General features: G+C 40.2%; 1 protein-coding gene and 1 pseudogene across 1 annotated transcript in view; one reads left to right on the forward strand and one right to left on the reverse strand.

Moving 5' to 3' along the window:
• LOC101440155 (transmembrane protein 45A-like) overlaps positions 1-27,983 on the reverse strand; it is a 108,700-nt gene that overhangs the window by 63,155 nt on the left and 17,562 nt on the right. The gene's annotated exons all lie outside the window — the stretch shown is intronic.
• On the forward strand, positions 8-27,982 carry LOC101416434 (ras-related protein R-Ras2 pseudogene; annotated as a pseudogene).

Consider the following 27,983-nt stretch of genomic DNA (forward strand, 5'->3'; position numbering starts at 1 on the left):
TGAAGATATGGCCCAGTTAAAGGAACAAGATAAGTCTCCAGATGACATAAAGGAGTTGAAACAGGTAATCATTGATGTTCAACAAATAGTCCTGAAAGAAGCGGATATCCATGGCCAAAAGAAGGAAAGAGGACCCCTATCTCACACCTCATCCAAAAATTAACTCAAAATGGATCAAAAACCTAAAAATAAAAGCAAGCAGCATAAAACTTGAAGAAATTTTAGGGAAATATCTTCAAGACCTGGTGGTGGATGGTGGGTTCTAAAGGAGGTAAGAGGAGGACTGAGATGGACTACTGATGTTTAATGTACAAAGACATTTTAATTAGCTTTACTGAAAAAACTGTGGAAATGTATAGAGTGGATGATAACACCTAGTGAGTAAAGCTAGTTTATAAATGGGGATGTGGCTGAAAATGGTAATCAGCCACATTTTTACAAATGACAGAATGCTGGAGAATAATCTAGGAACTGAATAGCACAGTAAAGCGAGAAGTGGATGAGAATTGTGGTTGATCATACAGATGTAAGAGTGTCCTTTGTTAGCTAGAGCAAATGTACATCACTATTGCAGGGTGGTGGGAATGTGGAGAAGCATGGGGAAAATACAACTGGAGTGACCTATGGATTATGGTTAGCAGTAATAATATAATATTCTTACATCTATGCAAAAGATGTACTGTGTCGATAATGAGGCAGTATGGAAAATGTGTGCCAAATGTACACTATGGATGCGATAATAATCAGATGATATTATCTTATCTGTAACAAATGTTCCACCACAGTGTGGTATATTGAGAGAGGTGTTGTTTGGAAATTCTGCACATGTGCATGATTGTTTTATAAGTTTACAACTTCTGTCATAAAAATATATTTAAAAAATAATAATAGGGTGAGTTGGGGGAAAAATACACCAAATGTAAGATAAGGACTATAAATAGTAGTAAGGTATTGACAATATTCCTTCATAATTTGTAACAAATGTCTCATGACAATGCAAAGTGTTGGTGAAGGGTTGATGTATGGGACCCCTGTATGATGTTATGCATGTTTGCTCTATAAGTTCACAACTTTTACTATACACTTATCCTTTATGTATGTTCATATATAAATGATATAAAGATAATAATAATAGGGTGGGTTGGGGGAAAATACTTTGGTTAGTAGTAATATTTTGACAATGCTCTTTAATCATTAGTTTAAAATGTTTAACAATAATGCAAGGTATTGGTGGTAGGGCAAGGCACGAGAGTCTTGTATGATGTTATATATGTTTGTTTTGTAAGCTCACAACTATTACTAAACATTTATTGCTTATGTATGTTTATGTATGAGTAAAATACTTCAATAATTTTTTTTAAAATACATTGGAGGAATTTCTGGGAAAATGGAATCAAAGTAAGTAGGCAGTTAAACTCCCTCACACAAAAAAAAAAAAAAAAAAGGGAAAAGGTCAAAAACATATCCGAGGGAGCCCCTTTGGAGATATATAGAATGGGAAAGTGCTACCCATCATTGGAAGGAACTAGACAAATAAAGAAGTCAAAGGAAAACTGTGAGGTTACTTGTTCCTGTGGCTGGAAACAGCACATATATCCTTCCTCAAGGCAAAGAGCCTGGGTAAAGCCCTGACTCACAGCAACCAAAGTAGTGGGATGAAGCATTCCCCAGAAGGAAGAGCAATCTGGCAGAGGGTGGAGAGTGGTTTCTTTTTGGGTAGTCTGGCCTGCAGAGCCCACTTTGAAACTCGGAGGTTGCCTGAATAACAGGCACTGAGGCAACCAAGTGGAGACCTGATCAGGCAGGCTATCACACCCAGCTGACCTGGGAGAGAGAGAAACTAAAGTATAGAGGGGCAGAGACAGGCACCTAAACAGACTGGCTGGGCAAAAAGTTAGAAAGTTAAACTGAAAAGGAAAGGGGGTAGATAGAGCCAGATTAGCTTTCTGAAGCCTGCTTAAGCTGTGGGGCCGGGGTAGATCAATGGAGGAATTCCTGCCTTGTTCAAGGTTCCTGGTTTGGTTCCTGGGTCTTGTTAGGGAAGTGATCCAGAGAGTGATCCACCAGGTTGTCAGGAACTCAGTTGGTACATTATTAACAGGGAACATACAGACAGGTTTTCTTGTTTAGGTTTTCCTGGATCTGTTCATTCTTTTTCTTTTATTTTTATCATTTCCTCTTTTTTTCCTTTATTTTATTCACTAAAACTCAATACATCACCTGCAGAGGGCATGCTGAAGGGTGATTAACTGATGAGCACCATCAGTCTGAGAAGCTCCTTAGGGGCTTAAAAGGGAAGACTATTTTTCTTGCTTGTTTTTTTGTTGCTGTTGTTATTTGTTGTTGTTTTGGTTGTTTCTTGTTTGTTGTCTTTCCCCTTTCTGACATTCATTTCTTTTTCTTTTACTTATTTTTTCCACCAACTTTACTTCTTTTCTTTCTTTCATTTTTCTATCTTCTGTTTTATCTTGTTTTTCTTTCATTTCACCTTTGTTTGATCTTTTTTATTTTTTTTTACTTTTTCTTTTCCTCTCTTCTCATCAATAATTTCAGCCTTTTAATTCTTTCCATTTTTTTCTCTATCTTGTTCCTTGTTTCATTTTTCTTATCCCACCTTATTTATTCTTATTCCTTTGTACTTTTTAAACTCATATTACTTTTCTCCAGCTCTTATTTTTTTTACTATTCTACCTTTTTATTACCATTATTATATTATTATTATTACTATTATTCTTCTCTTATCTCTTTCCTTTTCTCTTGTCCTAATTTTCCCCCCAAGGGAACACAGACAATTGCAAGGATATAGAACAAGAGGAATCAAGTTTCAAAAAGGAACCTTACCTCACACACTCAAAAAAAAATAAAATAAAATAAAATAAAACTATAGAGGAGAAAGAGAAGCTAACCAGCCTAATAAGCCCATTAAGATAAACAGAAGCCTAGACACCAACAAAAACTTACAAGTCATAGTAAGAAACAGAAAGACATGACCCAGTGTAACAACTAAAAGAACAAACAAAAAACTAGAGGAGATGCAGAATGTGGGACAACTAATCAGGGATGTCCAAACAAATATGAATCAACTTAATTAAGTGGAGGAAGAGATAAAGGATATTATGAAGACAATGAGGGAACATACTGAAGAAAGTATGTGCATATATAAAAAGATAATGAATCTGATGATGATGTCACAATGCAAGAAATCATAAATAAACTGGAAGCACATAACAGCAGATTTGAAAAGGCAAGAGGAAATAATCAGTGATGTCAAAGACAGTATATCTGAAATCAGACAGATAGTAGGACAGAAGGAATGTTGGAGGAAATAATGGCTGAAAATTTTCCCAATTCTTTTGAGGGACATGGACATACATGTCCAGGAAGCACAGTGCACTCTAAACAGTATAAATCCTAACAGGTCAACACCAAGGCACATTCTTGTCAAACTGTCCAATGCTCAAGACAAAGATAGAATACTCAAAGCAGCAAGAGAAAGGAGATCCATCACATACAAGGGAAGCTCAATAAGATTAAGTGCTGATTTCTCATCTGAAACCATGGAGGCAAGAAGGCAGTGGTATGACATAGTTAAGGTGCTAAAAAAAAAACTTCAAACCAAGAATTCTCTATCCAACAAAACTGGCATTCAAAAATGAGTAAGAGTACAAACTATATAGAGATAAACAGAAATTAAGAGAGGTTGTCAATAAGAAAACTGCCCTCCAAGAAATACTAAAGGAAGTTCTGCAGGTTGAAAGGAAAAAACAGAAGAGAGAGGGTTGAAGGGGAGTACAGGGAAGAAAATTATTAGTAAGAATAACTAAAGAGGAAAACAATAATAAAAACAACATATGGCATACATAAACCTAAGAAAATATGGCTAATGTAAATAATGCCTTGAGAGTAATAACATTGAATGCTAATAGATTAAACACTCCAAATAAGGGTGAGAATAGCTATACAAATATCAGACAAAATAGACTTTAAATGCAAAACTATTGTAGGTGACAAAGAAGGACACTATGCATTAATAAAAGGGGTAAAAGGTCAAGAAGAAAGAACAATCATAAACATTTGCACCTCACGAGGGCATTTCAAAATACATGATGCAAACACTGGAAAAACTAAATATAGATGCCTCTACAATTATAGTGCGGGGCTTTAATATACCCTTATCACCATTACACAGAATATCTCAACAGGATCAATAAAGAAACAGATACCTTGAATAATACTTTAGAGGATCTAGATCTAATAGACATATACAGAAAATTACACCCAAATACAACAGGATATATATTGTTATCACACACACGGACCATTCTCCAAGATAGACCACATGCTAGGCCACAGAATAACTCTCAATGAATTCAAAAGGACTGAAAATATACAAAGTAATTTCTATGACCACAATGGAATGAAGCTGGAAATCAGTAAGAGGCAGAGAAACAGATTAGGTGCAAAGATACAGAAGCTAAACAAAACACTCTTAGATAATTGGTGAGTCAAAGAGGAAATTTGAAAGGAAAGGAATAACTACCTTGAAATGAATGAAAATGGAAACACAATTGTCAAAACCTATGGGATGTAGTAAAGCAGTGCTGAGAGGGAAATTTATAGCCATAAATGCCTATATTAAAAAAGAAGAAAGAGCTAAAAATCAAAGACCAAAATGCACACCTGGAGGAATTAGAAAAAGAACAACAAACTAATCCCAAATCAAGTAGAAAGAAGGAAATAACAAAGATTAGAGAAGAGCTAAATGAAATTGAAAATAAGAACGCACTAGATAAAAAATTAACAAAACCAAGAGCTAGTTCTTTTGAGAAAATTAGTAAAATCGACAAACCCTTAGCTAGAATAACAAAGAAAAAAAGTGAGAAGATGGCAAATACATAAAATAAGAAATGAGGAAGGGAATATCACAACTGATCCACAGAAATAAAGACTATCCTAAGAGGATACTGTGAAAAATTTTATGCCAACAAGATGAATAAGTGAGATAAAATGGACAAAATTCTAGAAACACGCAAGCAGCCTACATTGATGAAAGAAGAAATTGATGGATTCAACAGTAACAAGATTGAATTAGTCATCAGAAACCTCCCAACTAAAAAGCACCCATGACCAGATGGTGTAGCAAGTTAATTCTACCAGACATTCTGGAAAGAACTAACACCAGTTCTGCTTAAACTCTTCCAAAAAATAGAAGTGGAGGGAACATTACCTAACTCATTCTATTACACCAAAATCATACTAATACAAAAGCCACACAAAGTTGCAACAAGAGAGGAAAACTACAGACCTGTCTCTCTAATGAGCCACAGATGCTAAATTCCTCAACAAAGTACTTGCTAGACATATTCAACAACATATCAAATGAATTGGACACCATAACTAAGTGAGTTTCATCCCTGGTATGCAAGGATGGTTCAACATAAGAAAATCAATCAGTGTAATACACCACATTAGCAGATCAAAAGAACAAAACCATATGATCATCTCTATTGATGCAGAAAAAGCATTTGACAAAATGAAGCAGCCTTTCCTGATAAAAACACTTCAAAAGATGGGAGTAGAAGGAAACTTCTGCAACAGGATATACATATGGAAAACCCACAGCTAATATCATTCTCATGGTGAAATCCTAAAAGCTTTCCCTCTAAGATCTGGAAGAGGACAAGGATGCCCAAACATCACCATTATTGTTAACATTGTGTTAGAAGCACTTGATCAAGTACTTAGGCAAGAAAAAGATATAAAAGGAAAGGAAGAAGTAAAAGTTTCACTATTTGCAGATGACATGATCCTATACATAGACAGCCCCAAGAAATTGACAGCAAAACTTCTAGATTTAAAAATTAGTTCAGTAAAGTGGCAGTATATAAGATCAATGTGCAAAAATCAGTAGCATTTCTATACACCAATAATAAGCAATCTGAGGAGGAAATCAAGAAAAATTTCATTTACAACAGCAACTACAAGAAACAAATACCTAGGAAAGGACTTGTACATAGCAAACTACATGACATTGTTAAAGGAAATCAAAGAAGACCTAAATAAATGGAAGAATATTCCCTACTAATGAATAGGAAGGTTAATCTATCCTACCCAAACTGATTTACAGATTTAATGCAATCCCTATAAAAATTACCACAACATTTGTTACTGAATTGGAAAAGCTAACTATGGAATTTATTTGGAAGGGCAAGGGGCCCTGAATAGCCAAAGACATACTGAAAAAGAATAATGAAATAAATCACACTACCTGACTTTAAAACATATTACAAAGCTACAGTGGTCAAAACTCCATGATGTCAAAAACAAAGCTTTTCATTTTTTCATTTTTTGATACCCCAGTTTATTTTTCCTTTATTTAATTTTTCTAAATTACCATGTATTCTATATCTAACCTTTAAATTCATCACTATATTCCATTTTACTACTAATGGAACCTGGCAATATATTAGGCTTCCTTTTTAAAGAAGTTTTGGACTACAGAGAGGTTCAACTATGGCAGGGAGGTACACTGGTGTGGGGTGTTATTTATAGGAGGGACATGGTTGGGAGGGAGTTCTCCAGGGCATGTATATAGGGTACATAAAAATGTTTGGATATTTTCATAGTAGTTTCAGTTAAAAATGACAACTGAGAGAGTGCTGGGTTCCTAGCCAGGGGAGCTCTATCACATTCCCCAATGGAACAGCAACAATCCCCCAAGTGCAATGGCAAAGACCAATAAAGATGGATGGTCGAACAATGCGCCCTTGATACTGACGGTTCCAATTATGAGCCTCTGTGCCTGAAATATGAACTAGGCCTAGAGCTGCAGGGTGCCTAAGAGTTACCTCTTGAGAGCCTCCATGTTGCTCAAATGTGGCCACTCTGTAAGCCAAACTCAGCATGTAAATGCATTACCTTCCCCCCAGCATGGGACATGACTCCCAGGGATGAGCCTCCCTGGTGCTGAGGGATTACTACCAAGCACCAGCTGATGATGTAACTACAAAAAGACCTTGAGTAAAAGGGTCAACTCAGACCAGCAGAATATCTCAGCCTACATGTAATATCAGGTGTTAAAAACCGCTTTTTGACCTTGGATTAAAGGAGGAAATGGAAAGGACAAATGAGTTTATATGGCTATGAATCTAAAAAAAGAGTCGGGCAGTAATCAGAGGGGTAATGGTTATGCATGCCTCAGCAGGGTAACAGAGACAGCCAAAGTAGATAGAAACCCAGGTACTGGTTATCCTGAGGGCTATGGAGACCCACAGGTTCTATGGTCATGGCAGATGGCTCTGGAGTTCAGGGCCATGTCAGTTGGCCCTACTTTGGAATTTGTGTTCCTGAGTGTGATGAAATTGGACTCAGATATGACCTTTCTACACATGCCTCTTATATTACTTTTACCAGACCTGTGGTTGTTGTTTGGGTTGGTATATACTAAGGAGACCTGAATCTCTGGACTGTCCATGTGACACCCAGGCCCTGAGCTTCAGCAGATGTGCAACTCCTGCCTTCTGGTTTATTGGACTTACCCTGGCCAGCTAACAGGGAGGTGAAGAAGATCAATCACCATACCAGGGAGCCAAGAGTGCCTAAAACTGCAAGCAGGAGAACTGCATCCATCATCCATGTGGAATCTAAACCCCCTCTTGATGTAGAGGCAGACTGGACTTAATCACCCCAGGGTCCACAGGATGCAGGAATAGAGTATCAATTAGAGTGGACTTACTGGTGTTCTGCTGGGGAACTATTGTGATTAGTAAGGGAAGAAATTGTAATATTGATGTGGAGAAAGTGGCCATGGTAGCTGCTGAGGGTAGGGAGAGGGAAGAAGAAATATGATGTGGGTGCATTTTCAGGATTTGGAGTTGTCCTGGGCGGTGCTGCAGGGACAGATGCCAGACATTGTGTGTCCTGCCATGGCCTACTGGGTGGAAAGGGGAAGAGTGTAGACTACAGTGTAGACCACAATCCATGTGGTGCAGCAGTGCTCCAAAATGTATTCACCAGGTGCAGTGAATGTATCATGATGATGGAAGAGATTGTTGATGTGGGAGGAGTGGGGTAGGGTGGGGAGGGGACCTCATATTTTTTAATGTAAATTTTAAAAGAAAGAAAAAAGTCAAAAGCCCAATAAGAAATTTTTTTTTAAAAACTGCATGATATTGGCGCAAGCATGGACATACTGGCAAACGGAACAGAACTGAGAGTTCTGATGTAGATCCTCACATATACAGTCAACTGATATTTGACCAAGCCACCAAGCTCATTCAACTGGGAGACAATGGCTTCTTCAACAAATGGTACTTGGAAAACTGGATGTCCATATCCCAAAAAATGGGAAAGGATCACCATTTCATGCTGTATACAAAAATTAACTCAAGATGGAACAAATATCTAAATACAAGAGCCAAGACCATTAATCTGTTGAAAGATAATGTAAGGAAGCATCTACAAGATCTTGTAGTAGGAAATGGTTTCATAAACTTTACAGCAAAAGCACAAGCAACAAAAGAAAAAATAGGTAAATGGGGCCTCCTCAAAATTAAAAACTTTTACACTTCAAAGGAGTTTATCAAGGAAGTGAAAAGGCAGCCTACGCAATGAGAAAAAATATTTGGGAACCATCTATCTGATAGGGGTCAATATCCAGCATATATAAAGAAAGCCTACCTCTCAAAAATAAAAACACAATCCATTTTCAAAATGGGCAAAAGATTTGAGTAGACACTTCTCCAGAGAAGAAATACAAATGGCTAGAAAGCACATGAAAAAAGTTCAACATTACTTGTTATCAGGGAAATGCAAATTAAAACCACAATGAGATATAATTTTACACCCATTAGACTGATGACTATTAAAAAAACAGAGGGGTGTAAGTGTTGGAAAGGATATGAAGGAAAGGGAACAGTTATCCACTGCTGGTGGAAATGTAAAATGGTACAGACTGTGTGGAGGACAGTTTGGTGGCTCATCAGGAAGCTAACTATAGAACTGCAATATGATCCAGCAATCCACTGCTGGGTATATATCCAGAAGAATTGACAGCAGGAACCTGGCCTCACTGATATGAACTAAGAAAATTGGGCAGACACACAGAGACAGAGGTTTACATGAGACAGTAAATAAGTAGAGGATTGTGAGCCAATGCTCATATGGGCAAAATCTGTAATAAGTGGAAAGGTGTACATGTGCAGTGGATGGGCCTGAGAATGATGCAGTGATGCTACTGGGTTCAATGGTGCTGGTTTGTGAGGGGGGTAGGTTGGGGGTTGGGTTGGACTATCCATGGAACTGGGGAGAAGGCAGGGGGAAGAAGCAGGGGACTTCTGGGGATTCGCAGGTCTGTTGTTAAAATACAACATTGGGAATGTTCTTTTGACAAATATGGCAGTGGAGGATGACTGGTGTAAGGTGTTGGATGGTTGGATGGTGCATACAAGACGGGTGCACCTGGGGCAGTCTTCCATGGAATAGGCAAGTATTAATCTTGTCATAGTGTTTATATCAGTGAATGGAGACATATATACAATAAACAAGAAAATATTAAACTCCCATCCTGAGAAGTCATGCTATGTTCTCAAACAAAGGGGCAAGAGTCTCCCAACAACATAGGCAGTGCCTAATAAAAAAAATAGACCATTGCGGTCACCCCTCGGGCTGAGGTGTGGTTTGCTGGCCTGGCAGGGGAGCGGCCACGGTAGGCCTAATTCCGCTGCCCCCATAATAGGGTGGTTGGTCGGGCCCACCGCCACCCCTGAAGGAAGCTCGGCATGGGCGCAGAGTGCCCTCGGGTCTCCCCTTCTCAGCAGCCATGCTTCCGCGGCCGCCCCTCCTCCCAGATGGCGCCACCCGATGCCTTGTGGGGCGGCACCCTTCTTCTTTCTCCCTGCGCAGGCGCAGGGCGGAAAGTTCCAGTCTGCCCTTTTCCCCTCCCCCAACAGCAGCAACAGCCAGGCGTGGGCGGAAAAATCCAGCCCGCCCTTTTCCCTTCCCCCGACAGCAGCAACAGCCAGGCGTGGGCGGGAAACTCAAGTCTGCCCTCCACCCCAGCAACAGCAGCCACCAATCCCGAAACCCTGCCCCTTCCCCCAGCAACAGCGACAGCCAATCCCTAACCACCACCCCTCCCCCGCCCAGTACCGCCCACTGACCTTTCACCGGCAACCAATCAGAACAGGGCGTGGCTTCGACCAATCAGCCTTCCCCAGCCCCTATAAAACTGTTGCCTCTCCCTCAGTAAAGTGGACTTGCGTGTTTACCTTGTCTCCGTGATAGTTCTTCTGCCGTGCGCCCTCCAGTCCTGAGAGCCCCCGACAAGGGCCTGGCCTCCCTTGTCCCCAGTTCGTCGCCTGCTTCTCCGGGCGACCCCTTCGTCGCCGGCTTCTCCGGGCGACCCCTTCATCGCCGGCTTCGCCGGGCGACCCCGTCAGCCGAACCGCGCAACCCCTTGTGAAACCGATCCCTCGTCTGCTGCCGGACCGACCCCTCATCCCAAGCAGGACCGACCCCTCGTCCAGAGCTGGACCGACCCCTCGTCCGCAGCCAGACCCCACCTCTACCGACCGAGCAAGCCGCCGCAGTTGGCGCCCAACGTGGGGCAAAGCAACCCCACCACAGCACAACGTGGGGCAAGGCAACCCCACCACAGCCTCACTCCATAACCTGGCAGCCCCCCCCTCCTCTCTTCTCACCTTGGGACTTCTCTCGTGCAACATTGCTGCTACCTGAGCCTTGGCTACCTCATACGATCCACGGCGGTCTGGGAGAATCGCTGGATGGCTTTCTCCTTCCATGTCGGGGGCTTATACCGACCCGCTATGATTAAGAGGAGCCTTGGATTTCTCGGGAGCGTGCGCTTGCACGTCTGAAGTAATCCTACCACAGCCCTACGCCCTCCTCTCTTCTCACCTTGGGACTTCTCTCGTGCAACATTGCTGCTACCTGAGCCTTGGCTACCTCATATGATCCACGGCGGTCTGGGAGAATCGCTGGATGGCTTTCTCCTTCCATGTCGGGGGCTTATACCGACCCGCTATGATTAAGAGGAGCCTTGGATTTCTTGGGAGCGCGCGCTTGCACGTCTGAAGTAATCCTACCATAGCCCTACGCTCTCCTCTCTTCTCACCCCTATCTTTTCGCTCTGCATTGCTGCTCCTGAACCTTGGTGACCTCATATGATCCACGGCGGTCTGGGAGAATCGCTGGATGGCTTTCTCCTTCCATGTCGGGGGCTTATACCGACCCGCTATGATTAAGAGGCGCCAATAAAACTCTCAGGAGCACGTGCCTGAGCACCTCCACCCCTGCCTTCACCTCTGCCTCCTCCCTTCTGCGCTTGCTCCCCTTTGCCTTGCTCCACTGCTCGTCGTCCCGCCCTCCCCTCGTCGGGGCCTTCTCTTGGCCCGCGACCACCGTCGGAGCCCCACCGGCTCCGACCCCTCGTCTCACCGCGCACCTCGGCTCCCATCGCCGCGCTCTCAAGGTAAGGGCCCCTTTTCTTATCGGCTCCAAAAGGCCATTAGCAATGGGTAACATCCTATCTGCTAAGCAAGCCCCACAAGTTCGGGCTCTCGCCGGTCTCCTAGACACTCACTGGTGTAAGATCTCTTTCAAACAGTTTCAAGTATATTGGGACCTTCTTCTCCCCTTTAATCTGTGGCTTACCACGTGTCAGCTTTGGGACCCGGACACCTATACTCGCCTTATAGATAGGGTCACTTTTGCTGTGGAGCAGGAAGGTAAAAGATTCCCTCCTGGCTTATTACAGGCAACATAAAGTCCAGAAAAAATCTTGAAGGGTATAATCTATGATATGCTATATAAAAAAAGATTTAAAAGCAGCTATACCAAGAAAGTAAGAATTATGAGTCAACTGTAAATAAATTATATATTTCTGTTAATGTGTTGTAATTGTTCTGTGTTTGTCTGTCTGTTCGTTCAATGTCAACGTATATTGTGATACCTCCGGATGGTAAATATAAATTACTAGAAATCTTTAAAAGAGCTCTATTCAAATGGCCAAAAATTAAATAAGCGCTTATATTAATACTTAAGTTTATTATATTAATACATAAGTTTAAATGTTAATAAGATATCTACAGTTAAAAAAAATTGTAAGTCTTAATTAACAAAATTAACTGTACGTCTTCATAAAAAGTTGTTCTTGCCTAGATTAAAATGAATAACTTATTTTTCTTCACAGGATAATATAAAGAATGTAAAACTTATATGAATATTAAAAAGGTTAAAAGTTTGTAAAAATGCTAACGGAAATGTAATAAGTTTTGCAAAAAGACGTATTTTGTCCTAAAGTAAGATGGCTAATTTTTCATAAACTCTTGAAACTTAATTTGCATGCGGCAAGTGTAAAAGGTATTGTGATAACTTTACATAAGGGAATGTGTTCTGTAAAGATAAAATTTATCTTCAATAGTTTACATTAAGGTATTAAATGGCTAATTCCAAAAGGTCATTCTTAAATATATATATATAAAACTAAATTGATGATAATAATAATAAAAGGTAATTTTATAACAGGAAAGATTAACAGCAACCAAGCTCCCCTGCCAACTTGCTTTTAGGAAACGGTTTCTAATATTGCATGCTACTAAGTATTTAAAGAAAAGTTATTCTTAAGGAAACAGAGGATGATTTTGTCTTTGCAGCCATTGTCTACTTAGCAACACCCCTCGCTATCGGCCTAGCCACTGTTGCGCCGGACGATTGAAACCTTAAACAAAGACTCCTCCTCACTGTCATCTTCCTATCTATCGTTACTATATTTACTGCCCTCATTCTCCTTCGTTTATAAAGCAGTCTCCTACAAACCACAAAGCTTCTGTCTTAAACATACCATTCTCAACCCTATCCTCTAAATGATCTTCTCACTTCCCCCACAGCCTTTAATACTCTATTTCTTTCTCATAACCTTTGCTTTCTTGATAATATTTTCCGCCATCTGTCTAGCCACTACCACCCCAGAAGATTGTAACCACGGCCCCCCATGCCGCCATCGCTCTCAAGCAGCTCCAGCCCCGCGAAACGGCCCGCAACCTGCTTTCCCCGGCCTGCGGCCTGCTTTCTAGCATCTAATAACGTTTCTGCTTTTAACAGCTCCCCATACTTCTGCGGAGCTTCCTCCTGTCTCGACCTCACTCCTCTTCTCAGCCATCCAAAGCATCCTTTCTCGTCCCCCGCCCCCCTCCTTTTTTCGCTTGAACCCCTACTGCATTGCAGATTGGGCCGCCCCATGTCGGCCCGCCCCATTAACATCGGCCTCTCTCGCACCCGTGAAGACTTTGGCCTTCTTATTGTCCTCGCCTACGTCTCCACCACTCCCGACGCTGCCGCCACCACCGTCGCTGGTGCCCTGACGCGACTTGTCCTCACCGCTGCGATCCTCCAGACCATCACACAGTCTGCCTCTACCGCTCTTCGCCGCCAAGAAGAGATCAACTACCTGTAACGCGCTGTCATCCTGGACTTTTAACAAGCAGATGGACCTTATAGCCACCGAGATCAACAAGAATTGGACATTGGCCACCCTTGCTTGCAACGGCAAGATACTGCCCCCCAAATTGTACATTTGTATCCCCGTCATACTCACCTCCCTCTTCAGCCCCACTTCCCTCATTGCTTACTGCCTCTTGGGCCTCGGCTACTTGTTGCTGCTGCCATCCTGGCCCTTATTTGAAAAGAAGGGGGAAATGCGGTCACCCCTCGGGCTGAGGTGTGGTTTGCTGGCCTGGCAGGGGAGCGGCCACGGTAGGCCTAATTCCGCTGCCCCCATAATAGGGTGGTTGGTCGGGCCCACCGCCACCCCTGAAGGAAGCTCGGCATGGGCGCAGAGTGCCCTCGGGTCTCCCCTTCTCAGCAGCCATGCTTCCGCGGCCGCCCCTCCTCCCAGATGGCGCCACCCGATGCCTTGTGGGGCGGCACCCTTCTTCTTTCTCCCTGCGCAGGCGCAGGGCGGAAAGTTCCAGTCTGCCCTTTTCCCCTTCCCCCAACTGCAGCAACAGCCAGGCGTGGGCGGAAAAATCCAGCCCGCCCTTTTCCCTTCCCCCGACAGCAGCAACAGCCAGGCGTGGGCGGGAAACTCAAGTCTGCCCTCCACCCCAGCAACAGCAGCCACCAATCCCGAAACCCTGCCCCTTCCCCCAGCAACAGCGACAGCCAATCCCTAACCACCACCCCTCCCCCGCCCAGTACCGCCCACTGACCTTTCACCGGCAACCAATCAGAACAGGGCGTGGCTTCGACCAATCAGCCTTCCCCAGCCCCTATAAAACTGTTGCCTCTCCCTCAGTAAAGTGGACTTGCGTGTTTACCTTGTCTCCGTGATAGTTCTTCTGCCGTGCGCCCTCCAGTCCTGAGAGCCCCCGACAAGGGCCTGGCCTCCCTTGTCCCCAGTTCGTCGCCTGCTTCTCCGGGCGACCCCTTCGTCGCCGGCTTCTCCGGGCGACCCCTTCATCGCCGGCTTCGCCGGGCGACCCCGTCAGCCGAACCGCGCAACCCCTTGTGAAACCGATCCCTCGTCTGCTGCCGGACCGACCCCTCATCCCAAGCAGGACCGACCCCTCGTCCAGAGCTGGACCGACCCCTCGTCCGCAGCCAGACCCCACCTCTACCGACCGAGCAAGCCGCCGCAGACCATTATTGCAACTATGAATCTTATTCTTCAAAAATGAAACCTGGCTGTTCCCAGAGGTCCCAAAGAGAGGGGAAGGGAAGAATAAAATAGATGGAAATGGAATATAGGGCATTTTTAGGGCATTAGAATTGTCCTGCAGGATCTGGCAATAATGGATACAGGCCATTTTAAATTTCCTCAAAATTAATAAATGTACATGGTCCAAAATGTAAATCATAATGTAAACCATTGACCATGATCAGTAGCAATGCTTCAGTATTTGTATATCAAATATAACAAATGTATCATCCACATGTAAAATATTATTAATAGAGGAGAGGGGGAAGGGGGGAGGGCATTGGGTATTTGGGAATCCCCTATATTCTCTACATGACTTTTCTGAACCTAAAGCTTCTTTGAAGATAAAATGAAGGGGAAAAAAAGACACTTGGGGAATATATGGTAGAAAATCCCCCTGTACATACAAGATAATAGATCTTACAGCAATGAAAGATATATTGTCTAAAAAATTTTTATTATTTGAAAAGTTTTTATTTTTTATTTTAAAAAATCTTTTGTATTTTATGTTATTTTTAAAATTATTGTTATTAATTTATTTTATTTTTTATTTGGTAAATTTCTTGGCTTCATCTTTGGAGGGTTTTGGACTGCAGAAGGGTCACAACTTTGGCAGGAGAAGAATATTGGTGCAGGGTGTCAGTGTTGAGGAATACATGGGAAGAAGTTCATCTGTGGCATGCATCTAAGGTATATGAATGTGTTCAAGTATTCATCGGGCATTGCCACAGTGGGTGGAGATCCACACAATACCCAAAAGAATATCAAATTTCCATTCTGCGGATTCTGCAACATTCTCTAATGAGACAGCAAGAATCCCCCAAGTACAGGGCAGCACCCAGGCAAGGAAGATGAACCATTGTACCAAGCCCTTGATATTGATTATTTTATTTATGGACCTTTTCTTTAGAAATTGAATCTTAGAATAGTATTACATGTTGCCTAAGAGTTACCTCCTGAGGGCCTCCTTGTTGCTTAAATGTCACCTCTCTCTAAGCCAAAATCACCATATAAAGGAACTGCTTTCCCCCTGGCATGGGACATGACTCCCAGGGATAAGCCTTCATGGCACCAAGGGATTATAACCAAGTGCCAACCAGCAATTCACCTGGAAAAAGACCTTGGCCATAAGGGGGAAATGTTAAATACAAATTAGTTCTCATGGTTAAGAGATTTCAAAGTGAGTCAGGAGGTCATTCCAGAGGTTACGCTTATGCACATCTTAGCAGGATCTCATTGACTGCCACAGTAAATATTGCCTCAAATAGCAGAGCTCTTGAGGGCTTTCAAGACATCCAGACACTACAGGCAGGGCACACAGCTCAGGAGTTTGTTGCCCTACCAGTGGGCCTTACCTTGGAACTTAAGCTCCCCAGTGTGACAGATTTGGGCCCATTTATGGTTTCCCTACACATGATTCTTCTGCTCCTTCTATTCGAACATGTAGTTAGTACTATACTTGATAGCCATATGCCCACAAGAAAGATCTTGGGCCATCCATGTGCCATTTGGGCCCTGAATCTCAGCAGAGTTGTAACCTACTCTCCAGTTCATTGGACTCACCCAGGACAACTAACAAGGTGATGATGGTGGACTATGCCAATCCCAAGTAACAGAGAGAGTCTGCAACTGCAAGCAACAGTTTCATCCATCTTCCCCATGGGATCTAAGCCCCCCACAGTTAGAGGCAAACTGGTCATCGCAATTCCAAAATCCTCAAGATTCAGGAATGAAAAATGGGCTAAAGTAGACTTACTATTATTTTACTATAGACTTAGTGTTATTCTATATGATAACTTTTATCATTGATGTAGAGGCAGTGGCTTCCAGAGGTTCTGAGGAGACAGAGAGGAAAAAATAGATGAAATATGGGGGCATTTTCAGTACATTGGCATTGCCCTGCATAATGTTGCAATGACAAATACAAGCCATTATATATTTTGTCATAACTTACAAAATTGTGCAAAACAGGGTGTAAACTATAATGTAAACTATAATCCACAGTTAGTGGCAATGCCTCAATATGTGTTCACCAATTATAACAAATGTAGCACACTAATGAAGGATATTGTTCATGTGGGAAAGTGTGGGATGGAGAGGGAGTGGGACATATGGGAATCCCCTATTTTTTTTTGTAACATTTATGTAATCCAAAGTTTCTTTAAAATAAATAAATTTTGAAAAATACATTAGAGGCACATAAAAGCAGAATTTAATTACTTGAAGACAAAATTATTGATTTTGAAGACAGACATCTGAACTGGAAAAAACAGGGGAACAGAAATAAAAGAGAGTGGAAAAAATGGAACAGTGTCTCAGGGAATTGAATGACTAGTAAAATGCACAAACATATATATTATTGGTGTCCCAGAAGGAGAAGAGAATGGAAAAGGGGCAGAAAGAATATTTGAGTAAATAATGACTGAAAACTTCTCAACCTTTATGAAAGACATAAATATCAATATCCAAGAAGGACAATGCACCACAAACAGAATAAATCTGAATAGACCTACCCTGAGACACCTACTATTCATAATGCCAAATATCAGAATGAAGAGAGGATTCTGAAAGCAGCAAGAGAAAAGCAAAGCAAAGCATGACATACAGGGGAACCTCAAAAAAATTAAGTGCAACCTCTCATCAGAAACCATGGAGGTGAGAAGAAAGAGGTATAATATATTTAAGGTACTTAAAGAGAAAAACTGTTAGCCAAGAATTCTGTATCTGACAAAGCTGTACTTCAAAAATGAGAGTGAGTTCAAAGTCTTCACAGACTAAAACTGACAGAGTATGTTACCAAAAGACTAGATTTACAAGAGATTCTAAAGGGAGTGCTGCAACCTGAATGGAAAAAACAAGGGTTAGAGACTTGGAGAAGAATGTAGAAATGAAGATTATTAGAAAGAGTAAATTAAAGGATAAAGAAATAGACAATAGTATGATATGACAACAGAAAGTCAAAGGTCAAAATGGATGAAGTAAGGCCTTTACAGTAATAACATTGAACTGCCCAATCAAAAGACATAGACCGATAAAATGGATTAAAAAAATAAGAGCAGATTTTAAATGCAAAACTGCTGTAAGGGATGAAGAAGGTCATTATATATTAATAAAAGGGATAATTCACCAAAAAGAAATAACTCCACTAAATATTTATGCACCTAACCTAAGTACTCCAAGTACATAAAGCAAACACTAGCAAAGCTGAAGGGAGAAATAGACATCTCTACAATAATAGTTGGAGACTTCAATACACCACTCTCAATATTGGATAGAACATATAGACAGAGGACAAATAAAGAAACAAAGAGTTTGAATAATATGATAAATGAAGTAGATGAACAAACATCTATAGAGCACTACACTCAAAAACAGTAGAATATACTTTCTTTTTAAGCGCTCATGCATCCTTCTCCAAGATAGACCATATGTTGGGTTACAAGTCAAGTTTCAATAAATTTAAAAAGATTGAAATTATATAGGTGAGGAGAGTAGAGCTGGAGATGAGATCAGAGACTGAACTCAGATCTGACAAGATAGCTGGGCTACCCTGCAGGATTATCAAGAAAACCCAAGCATTTGCTGGCAGGACCAGTTACTGGTATTTAAGCTGAGACCAATGCCCATTATTTTCATGCAGTCATTGCTGGTCCCCAAGATTCCCCCTTTGAGGGAGGGACTTTGAAATTTGAACTATTCCTTCCAGAAAAATAACCAATGGCAGCCCCTACAGTATGTTTCATGACCAAAATTTATCACCCTAATGTAGACAAGATGGGAAGAATATGTTCAGATGTTGTGAAAGGTAAGTGGTCCCTAGCACTGCAGATACATGCATTTCTGCTATTGATCCAGGCTTTGTTAAATGCTCCCAATTCAGATAATCCATTAGCGAATAATGTAGTGGAGCAGTGGAAGACTAAGGAAACCCAAGCCATAGAAACAGTTAGAGCATGGCCTAGGCTACATACCAGGAATAATACTCAAATTGATCTGATCATCAAGTATGCATCACTTCTGTTCTGTCAAAATTTCTTCCTTTTTTGTTTGCAATTAATGGACGCAGTTTTAGAAACACTACAGAATAAAAACCCAGACATCTTCAGCCCTTTGATGATTAGATGCACATTAGCAAATCTATGTCTTGTCTTGATTCACTGCTGTAAAGCATGAGCAGAGGCTATAAGTATAATCTAGATTGCCATGAAACCTTTAAAAGCAGTGGCTCCTTTCCTGCTTTTATTCATTTCCCGCATCATGATATAAGTATAAAAGCACTGTGAATGGAGGTATTTGTCAGCATTAGTTGCAAGGGTGTGGGTGTATTTATATTATTTTTATTTTTGAGGAGGGAGGTAGTTTTATTTTAATTTTATGAGCTCCCACTTTTATGGTAATTTATTTAAATGCATTGGTTAAAAGCAGCTAATCAGTTGTTCTTTAGAATATACCCTCTAGCCAAGTCTAACTTTAGACACTGCAGATGGACAATCTTGTTTAAACCAAAATGGAAACATTAAACAAACATCACACCCATCACTAATAGCATTGTGAATTTGCTGTCAAGTGTAGAATCTGCCCTCAAAAAAAAAAAAAAAACCTTGTGACTACTTTATGTGACTTGTCTGGAAAATCTTATGTTTTAGCAAAATATTTATGTTATTCTACTTTGCCATTATACAGTTTATTTTATTGTGTTTATTTTCATTTTCCTAATGTGACAATCATATTTATTATAAAAATCAAAACTGATGGAACATTCTGTTTTGGTCTTCATCATCTGACAAATTAAATGGCAAGAGGTGGATTTTTCCACTTTGTTTTCACTAATGCAAATTTGTGTTAAGCAATTTACTGAATGTAGTATGCCCCTGAGCATGCACAACATGTTAGTATCTACATTTCTTTCCTTCTAGAAATTTAAAGTAAAATAAACGTGCCTACATTATTATAGGATTAGTTAGAAGATCATTGGTGTCTTGCCACAATGTTTGAAAATTACTGTGCAGGAGAGTCACATCAAAGGAGCACTTGTGGTGGCGGACTTGGCTCAGTGGATAGGGCGTCTGTCTACCACGTGGGAGGTCCGCGGTTCAAACCCCGGGCCTCCTTGACCCACGTGGAGCTGGCCCATGCGCAGTGCTCATGCGTGCAAGGAGTGCACCCCGTAAGGAGAGGCGCCCAGCACAAAAGAAAGTGCAGCCTGCCCAGGAATGGCACTGCACACACAGAGAGCTGCCACAAAAAGATGATGCAACAAAAAGAAACACAGATTCCCATGCCACTGACAAGAGAAGCGGACAAAGAAGACACAGCAAATAGACACAGAGAACAGACAACCGGGGTGGGGCAGGGGAAGGGGAGAGAAATAAATAAATAAATAAATCTTTTAAAAAAAAAAAAGCACTTGTGATCAATGTGTCAGACTTTCACATGTGGGCCACACTTGTGTCTGGCATTTGGGTTATGACATTTTTCTTAGTTCTTGACTGAAAACTTCACGGGTGACCAATGGTGTGTGTTACTAAGAAACACTGATGTGATAATTATTTAGGGTTTGCTGGGGCATTTATTAGTCTTCCTTATAGACCTAATGAGCAAATCTGAAGGAACCAGTTTACATAAGTTTCATTAGAAAAGGTTACTTTGAACTTTGAGAACATCAGATCCTCAGTTAATGATTTTTGCTTTCATCCTTACAGTATTTGCTATGGGAGCTCTTTTTATTCTTTAATTTGATATTCAATAACTGTTTTCTCCCTCACCCCATAAAACCAAACTTTCCCACCCCCCTCTGTGTCTGATTCCTTATTTTTTGTTATTTTTAAATCATGAATGTAGTCAGTCATAAGTATATAAATATTAACCTGCAGGTTGAAACCTTTGTCACTTGCAGTTTAAGGTAATGGATATTGTAGCCCATCTGAATTACTCTTATTCACATAACTTCTGGAATTTCTTCGGAATGTGGAGTATTTTATTGTGCTCCACTGTGAGATAAAGAAATAACCAAAATAATAATAATACAAAACACTTTCTCTGATCATAATGGAATGAAGCTGTAAATCAATAATGGACAGAAAAACAGAAAATTCATAAATATATGGAGATTAAACAACATACTCTTAATCAATGGGTCAAAGAAAATTGCAAGAGAATTCATCAAATATCTCAAGACTGATGAAAACGAGACTACAACATATCAAAATCTGTGGGAAACTGCAAAGGCAGTGCTGAGAGGGAAATTTGTAGCCCTCAATGCTTACATTAAAAAAAAAAAAAAAAGAAAGAGCTAAAATTGAAGATCTAACTGCACACCTGGAGGAACTAGAAAAAGAACAAAATAACCCCAAACCAAGCTGATGAAAAGAAATAGTAAAGATCAGAGCAGAAATAAATGAAATCAAGGGAAAAAATACTAGGATCAACAAAACCAAAAGTTGTTTCTTTGAAAAGATCAACAAAATCAACAAACCCTTTGCTAGACCAACAAAGACAAAAAGAGAGAAGATGCAAATAATTAAAATCAGAAATTAGAGGGGGGACATTACCACTGATCCTGCTAACATAAGATACATCAGAAGAAGAAACAATAAAGATACAATGATACAATATATGCCAAAACACTAGACAATGTACACAAAGTGGACAAATGTCTAGAAATTCAAGGACCACCTCCACTGACTGACCCTAGAAGAAATAGAAGACCTCAACAAATCAATCACAAATACAGAGATTGAAAGAGTCATTAAAAACTTCCCAAGGATGAAAAGCCCAGGACCAGATGGCTTCACAGGGGAATTCTACCAGTCATTCACTGGTGATCTAATACCAATCTTGCTCAAGCTCTTCCAAACTTGAAACAGGAAAGAATGCTACCAAACTCATTCTATGAAGCCAAGATCACACTAATAACAAAACCAGATAAAAATACTATTGAAAAAAAAAGAAAAGAAAATTACTGACCAATATCTCTAATGAATATGGATGCAAAAATTCTCAATGAAATACTTGCAAACAAAATCCAAAAGCATATTAAAAGAATTATACACCACAATCAAGTGGGTTTAGCCCAGGTAGGAAAGGATGGTTGAACACAAGAAAATCCATTAGTGTCATAAACCACATTGATAAATTGAAGAAGAAAAATCACAGAATCCTCTTGATTGATGTAGAAAAGGCATTTTAAGAAATACAGCACACTTTCTTGATAAAAACGATCCAAAAGATAGGAATAGGAGGGAAATTTCTCAGTATGGTAAAGTGCATTTGCAGCTACACTGTACTCAATGTGAAAGACAATTTCCTGCTGAGATAAGGGACAAGACAAGGATGCCCACTGTCACCTTTATTATTCCATATTGTGCTAGAAGTTCTACCTAGAGTAATTAAGTTAAAAAAATAAAATGAACCTAAATAGGAAAGGAAGAAGTAAAACTTTCACTATTCACTGACGAAATCATCTTATATCTAGAAAATCCTGAAAAATCCACAAAAAGGCTACTAAAATTTATAGACAAGTTCAGCAAAGTGGTAGGGTACAAGAGTAATATGTAAAAATCAATAGCATTTCTATCCACTGCTGATATGAAATCTGAGGCAGAAATCAGGGGAAAAAACCATTTATGATAGGAACTAAAAAAATTAAATATTTAGGAATAAACTTAACCAAGGACATAAAGGACTGGTGCTCAGAAAACTGCAAAACATTTTGCTAAAAGAAACTGAAGAAAATTTAAAAACATGGAAGGACGTTCCATGTTCATGGATTGGAAGATTAAATATTATTAAGATGTCAATTCTACCCAAATTGATTTACAGATTCAACAAATCCCTATAAAAATCCCAAAAGCTTTTCTTGCAGAAATGGAAAAGCCAATTATCAAATGTATTTGGAAGAGTACAGGGCCCCAAATAGCCAAAGATGTCTTTAAAAAAGAAGAGCACAGTTGGAGGACTCTCACTTCCTGACTTTAAAGCATATTGTTTAAGCTAGAGTGGTAAACACAGCATGGTACTGGCAAAAAGCAGACACATTGGCCAACTGAACTGAATGGAGAACTAAGAAATAACCCTTACATCTAAAGTCCAGTGATTTTTTGACAAGGCTATTAAGCTCATCCAACTAACCCAGAATAGTTCATTCAACAAATGGTGCTGGGAGAACTAGAAAGTCATATCTAAAAGAAAGGAAGATGACTCCTATCTCACACCTTATATAAAAATTAACTCGAAATAGACCAAGGGCCTAAATATAAAAGCAGCAACCATAAAACTCCTATAAGAAAATATAGGAAAACATCTTCAAGATCTTGTGGTAGGTGGTAGTTTCTTAAACTTTACACCTAAAGCAGAAGTAACAAAAGATAAAATAGGTTAATGGGGTCTCATCAAAATTAAACCCCTTTACATCTCAAAGCACTGTGCCGAAAGGGTGAAAAAGCAGCTGACTCAATGGGAGAAAATATTGGGTAATTACATATTTGATAATGGTTATTAGCTATGATATATAAAGAGATCATACAACTCCACACTAAAAAGACAAACTACTCTACCCAAAAAAAAGGGCAAAAGAATTGAAAAGAGAATTGTCCAAAGAAGAAATACAAATGATGAAGAAGCACATGAAAAAAATGTCCAACTTCACTAGTGATTAGGGAAATGCAAGTCAAAACTACAATGAGATATCATTTCAATCCTATTAAACTAGCCACTATTAAAAAGTCAGAAAACGGTAAATGTTGGAGAGGATGTGGAGAGATAGGAGTGATTATTCACTGTTTTAGGGAGTGTAGAATGGTAGAGCCACTATGGAGGACAGTTTGACAGTTTCTAAGGAAGTTGAATATAGACTTCCCATGTGTCCCTGCTAGGTTTATACCCAGAAGAACTGAAAGCAGTGACAAACAGACATCTGCACAATGATGTACATAGCAATGTCATTCATGATTGCCAAACGTTGGAAACAACCCAGGTGTCCATCAACTGATGAATGGATAAATTATGTTGTATGCATAAAATGTAATAATATGCAGTGGCAAAAACATGAATAGCAAAGCATATGAAAATGTGGATGAACACTGAGGACATTATGTCAAGTAGCAAGCCAGACACAAAAGGACAAATACTGTATGATTGTGCTATTTTGAACTAAATATATAATATAAACTCATGGAATTAATAATTAGAATATAGGTCACCAGAAAATAGAATGAGGGTAAAGAATGGAAAGCTGATTGTTAATCTGTGCAGAATTGGTTAAATGGTTGTTTGTAAATCTTTGCAAATGAATGGTAATGGTGAGAGCACATTATGGTGATTGTAACTAGCAGAGGTATTATATGGGTATGACGGTGCTAAAAGGGAAAGTCTAAAGACATGTACATTACTAAAAGGAAAGCTTAAAAATGTAACATGGGTCTGTATAACATAATGAAACCTCATGTAAAATAAGATTATGGGTGATTTTGCATATATAAAACTGTTTTTACAAAATATAAATACAAATATACTAGAGAGAAGGAAACAGCAGCTTTGCCGGGCTTTGGAAGCATAGAGAGATTGAGAGATGATGCATTTTGTTTGGTTTTGTTTGGTTTTGGTTGGTTGGGTTTTTTTTATTATCATTATTGCTAGAATAATGAAAATTCTGTAAAAATCATTGAAGTGATGAATGCACAACTATGTATTATACTGAATACCATTGATCATATACTTTGGATGGATATATGTTTTACTAATATGTATCAATAAAATTGATTTGTTAAAATAAAAAGCAAATATGAAGCATAATCAGAATAGAGGCATCTTACACAACACAGAGCAGGGTTGATCACAAATCTTTTCTGGGACTCAGTTTGAGCCACTTACACATTCTGAAATAAGTGGAAAGTCCCTTGATGCTAGATAAAAGTGATGTGAACACTTGTCCATGCTTCATTTAATAGATGACAGGACAAAGTGAAGTATATCTCACATCTAAATTGTTATATGTTCCCTGTTTGAACTTATTCCTATTCAAAGCCTGACTGCATTTCATTAGCAATTTGGGAAAGCCAGCATCAAGTGTGGACATGAAGGTGGGGATATATAGGCAAGGACAGATTACCTAAGGACTTTTAGGCCATGGTAAATAAGTGGATTTTATGCTGAATGCAGTGAGAAGCCATTGGAGGATTTAAAGTGGAAAATGATATGACCTTATTTGTATTTTTAAAGAATCACTCTGGCTCCTTTATGTTGCAAGGCTCATAGGAGGAAAAGTAAAATCATGGAGTGGATGTGGTTCAAATGGTTGAGAACTACTTCCCACACAGGAGGTCCCATGTTTGTTCCCCAGTGTCTCCAAAGAACACAAATACAAATGACAAGTAGACAAATGAGAAAAACAACTCAGGGAAGCCAGTCTAGTCCAGTGGCTGAGCACCAGCTTCTCACCTATGAGGTCCTGGGCTCATTCTCCCACCCTAGTACCATAAAAAATAAAAGAGTAAAACAAGGAGACCCTTACGAAAATTGAACTCATACCACAGACTATGAATCAGTGCCACTTGGCAAACTATTTATTGCCATCTGCAACTGGCTGCCTTAAGGTCAAGTCCCTGGATAGCTGCTGCAAATAGAATGGGACATAAAAATCCTCATTCCCAAGAACAGGGATGGACACAGCTAAGTTCTGATCACAGCTTTTGATTAGTGAATTTGTATTTTTGGGTCCCAACTCTTAGCTACTGTTGCAACCCACCCCTGACAAAAGTAATTGCAGTCATTTTTCCAACCCTGCACTGTACCAGAGCTGAGGTGGTAGAGATTTAAAGACACGGTACCTCCTCAGGGCTGCAGGGAACAGTTTGCAGAAGGACACCATCCTTCTGGACAGATGAGAAAAGCACAGCTTTGGGAGTCATCAAAGGGACTTTGGGTCTTTCCTGTTCCCTTTCACAGGGCATCTTGAGGCCAGTCTACACCCCCTTTGCAGGTTCCTGGACCTGTTTTGACTGGGAAATACTGACTTGGGAAATTCTTCTACGAGATAACCCTCCTCTCAGAATTTGCACTTCTGGCAAAAGCAACTAGAGACAAGTGAGAAGAGTGTAAAACACAAACAAACTATAGGGGCAAAACAAAAACAAACAGAACAGATGAAGATTCCTGGAGAAGGAACAAAGTAAAGGAATCTAGCTCCTGGAGATGAAAAAATTGCACAAAATTTGCAATCTTAAAAACTGTCCTGCATATTCAGGGCAAGAATAAGATGAAGAAGAGCTGATTTGGCTGTTAAACTTGTTAAACAAAGGCTTTTCTAAAGGTCTAGAATATGTTGAACCAAGAATCAAAGAGACTTAACACAAATCCAATCAACAATTAAACCCTAGGAAAGAGAGAGAAACTGATTTTCAGAGTAACCTCATCAAGATAATCAAATGCCTAGACATTAGCAAAATTTATAAGCCTAACTAAGAAACAGAAAGATATAGCCCAGTCAAGGGAAGAAATTAAACTTCAGAGGAGACACAGAATTTGGACAAATTATCAAAGACTTTCAAACAAATCTTCTAAATCAATTTAAGGAAATGAAAAATATGGCTAAAGAGATAAAGGTTATTAAGAAGACACTATGTGAGCATAAAGGAGAATTTGAGGAGATTAGTAGAGGAGCACACCCCCAACTTCTGCCACCCTTGGCCCTGGCAGATACTCCACTTCTCCACACCTTGAGCAGGACCAGCCAGCCCCAGGTGGTGCACTTACATGTAGACCTTCCCTCCCAGCAGGACTCCTGCCTGGCTGCACATCCACAGACTGTCAAACACACACATTGCTGGAGCTGGGCCTAGGGTGGGCAGCAATGACTCAACATGGCTGGGCTGGGCTCTACTGCATTCCTATGGCCACAACCAACTGATGGGATGGCTCTGGCCAGGAAATACCAGCTCAGGCTCATGGTGGTTGCTTTAGTTGGCTAAAGTCTGAAAATGAAAAAATATCAGAAATCAGTTGGATTTTATAACAGGGATTTATTAGGATAAAAGCTTACAGTTCCGAGGCTGTAAAAATGTCCAAATCAAGACAACATCAGAGATGCTGTCTTACCTAACTGCAGCTGAGGGTGATCAGGCACATGGCAGCATCATCTAAAGGGGCTTTCTCTAGAGTTCAGTTGTGGGTGATCAAGCACATGGCAGGACATAATGGCAGCCCACTAACCTCTATCCTCTCCTCCAAGCCTATCTCTTTAAGCTTTGAGCTGTTCTGTGGACCTAGCCTCTTGGGGGCCTTGTTACTTCAGATCCAGGGTGTTCCACTGATTCCAGCTTTTGGCCTCTTTCTTAATCTCTTAGAGTTTCTCTTATTTTTCTGCTGCTCTAGGTGGTCCTGGAGTCCTCGCTAATACGACAAAGTAAAATGGTGACTGTCTTTTTTCTGTGTGTCTCCTCCATGTATATAACATTCCAGCAAGAGGGCCAAGACCATCCTAGGTCATGCTTCACTGAAGTAATCCAATAAAATATCCCCAATTGAATTCAATCCAATTAAAGAGTCTCACATTCTAAACAAAGTCCCTTAACTAAAGCAATCTAATTGAAAGTAATATAATCAAGCTGTTCCTTAATTGAATCTAACCAAAATGTCCCACCACATACAATAGGATTACAAGCACAGGAATGGATTCTCTTCAGGAACAGAATTCTCTGGGGTTCACAAAAGATTCAAACCAGGAGAGTGCTTGGTGGGAGAGGTGGAGGCAAGTTGATACTCATAATGCAGTTCACTCTATTTTGTAGCAAATTACGATCCAACCATTGAGGTTTCCTATACAAACGGGTGTGTGATAGTTAGCAACGCAACTATCTTTGTACAGCAGGTCAAGAAGAGTTCAGAGATATTACAGACCAGCACATGAGAACTGGCAAGGGTTTCCTGTTGGTCTTTTCAGTCACGGATTGAGGCAGTTTTGAAGAAATTCAGAAGTTTAAAAGACAGATTCTCACGGTAAAGGACCATGATGAATTTCCAATGATTTTACTTGGTAATTAAGCACATCTAGATCATCAAAAACAGGTAACACTGGAGGAAGGACAGCAGTTAGCAGGGCAACTTAAAGTAATATACATGGAGACCTCTGCAAATATTCAGATGAATGTAGATCAAGACTTCCATGAACTTGTCTAGGTTATAAGGAAATTTCAGGAGCAGGGATGTCCTCCTCCTCTAGAACCAACATAGAAAGAAAAAAAGAAAGCCTGCCATTGTGTCATTTTCTAAG

Source organism: Dasypus novemcinctus, chromosome 4 (assembly GCF_030445035.2).
Source record: "Dasypus novemcinctus isolate mDasNov1 chromosome 4, mDasNov1.1.hap2, whole genome shotgun sequence".
NCBI classification, from domain to species: Eukaryota; Metazoa; Chordata; class Mammalia; order Cingulata; family Dasypodidae; genus Dasypus; species Dasypus novemcinctus.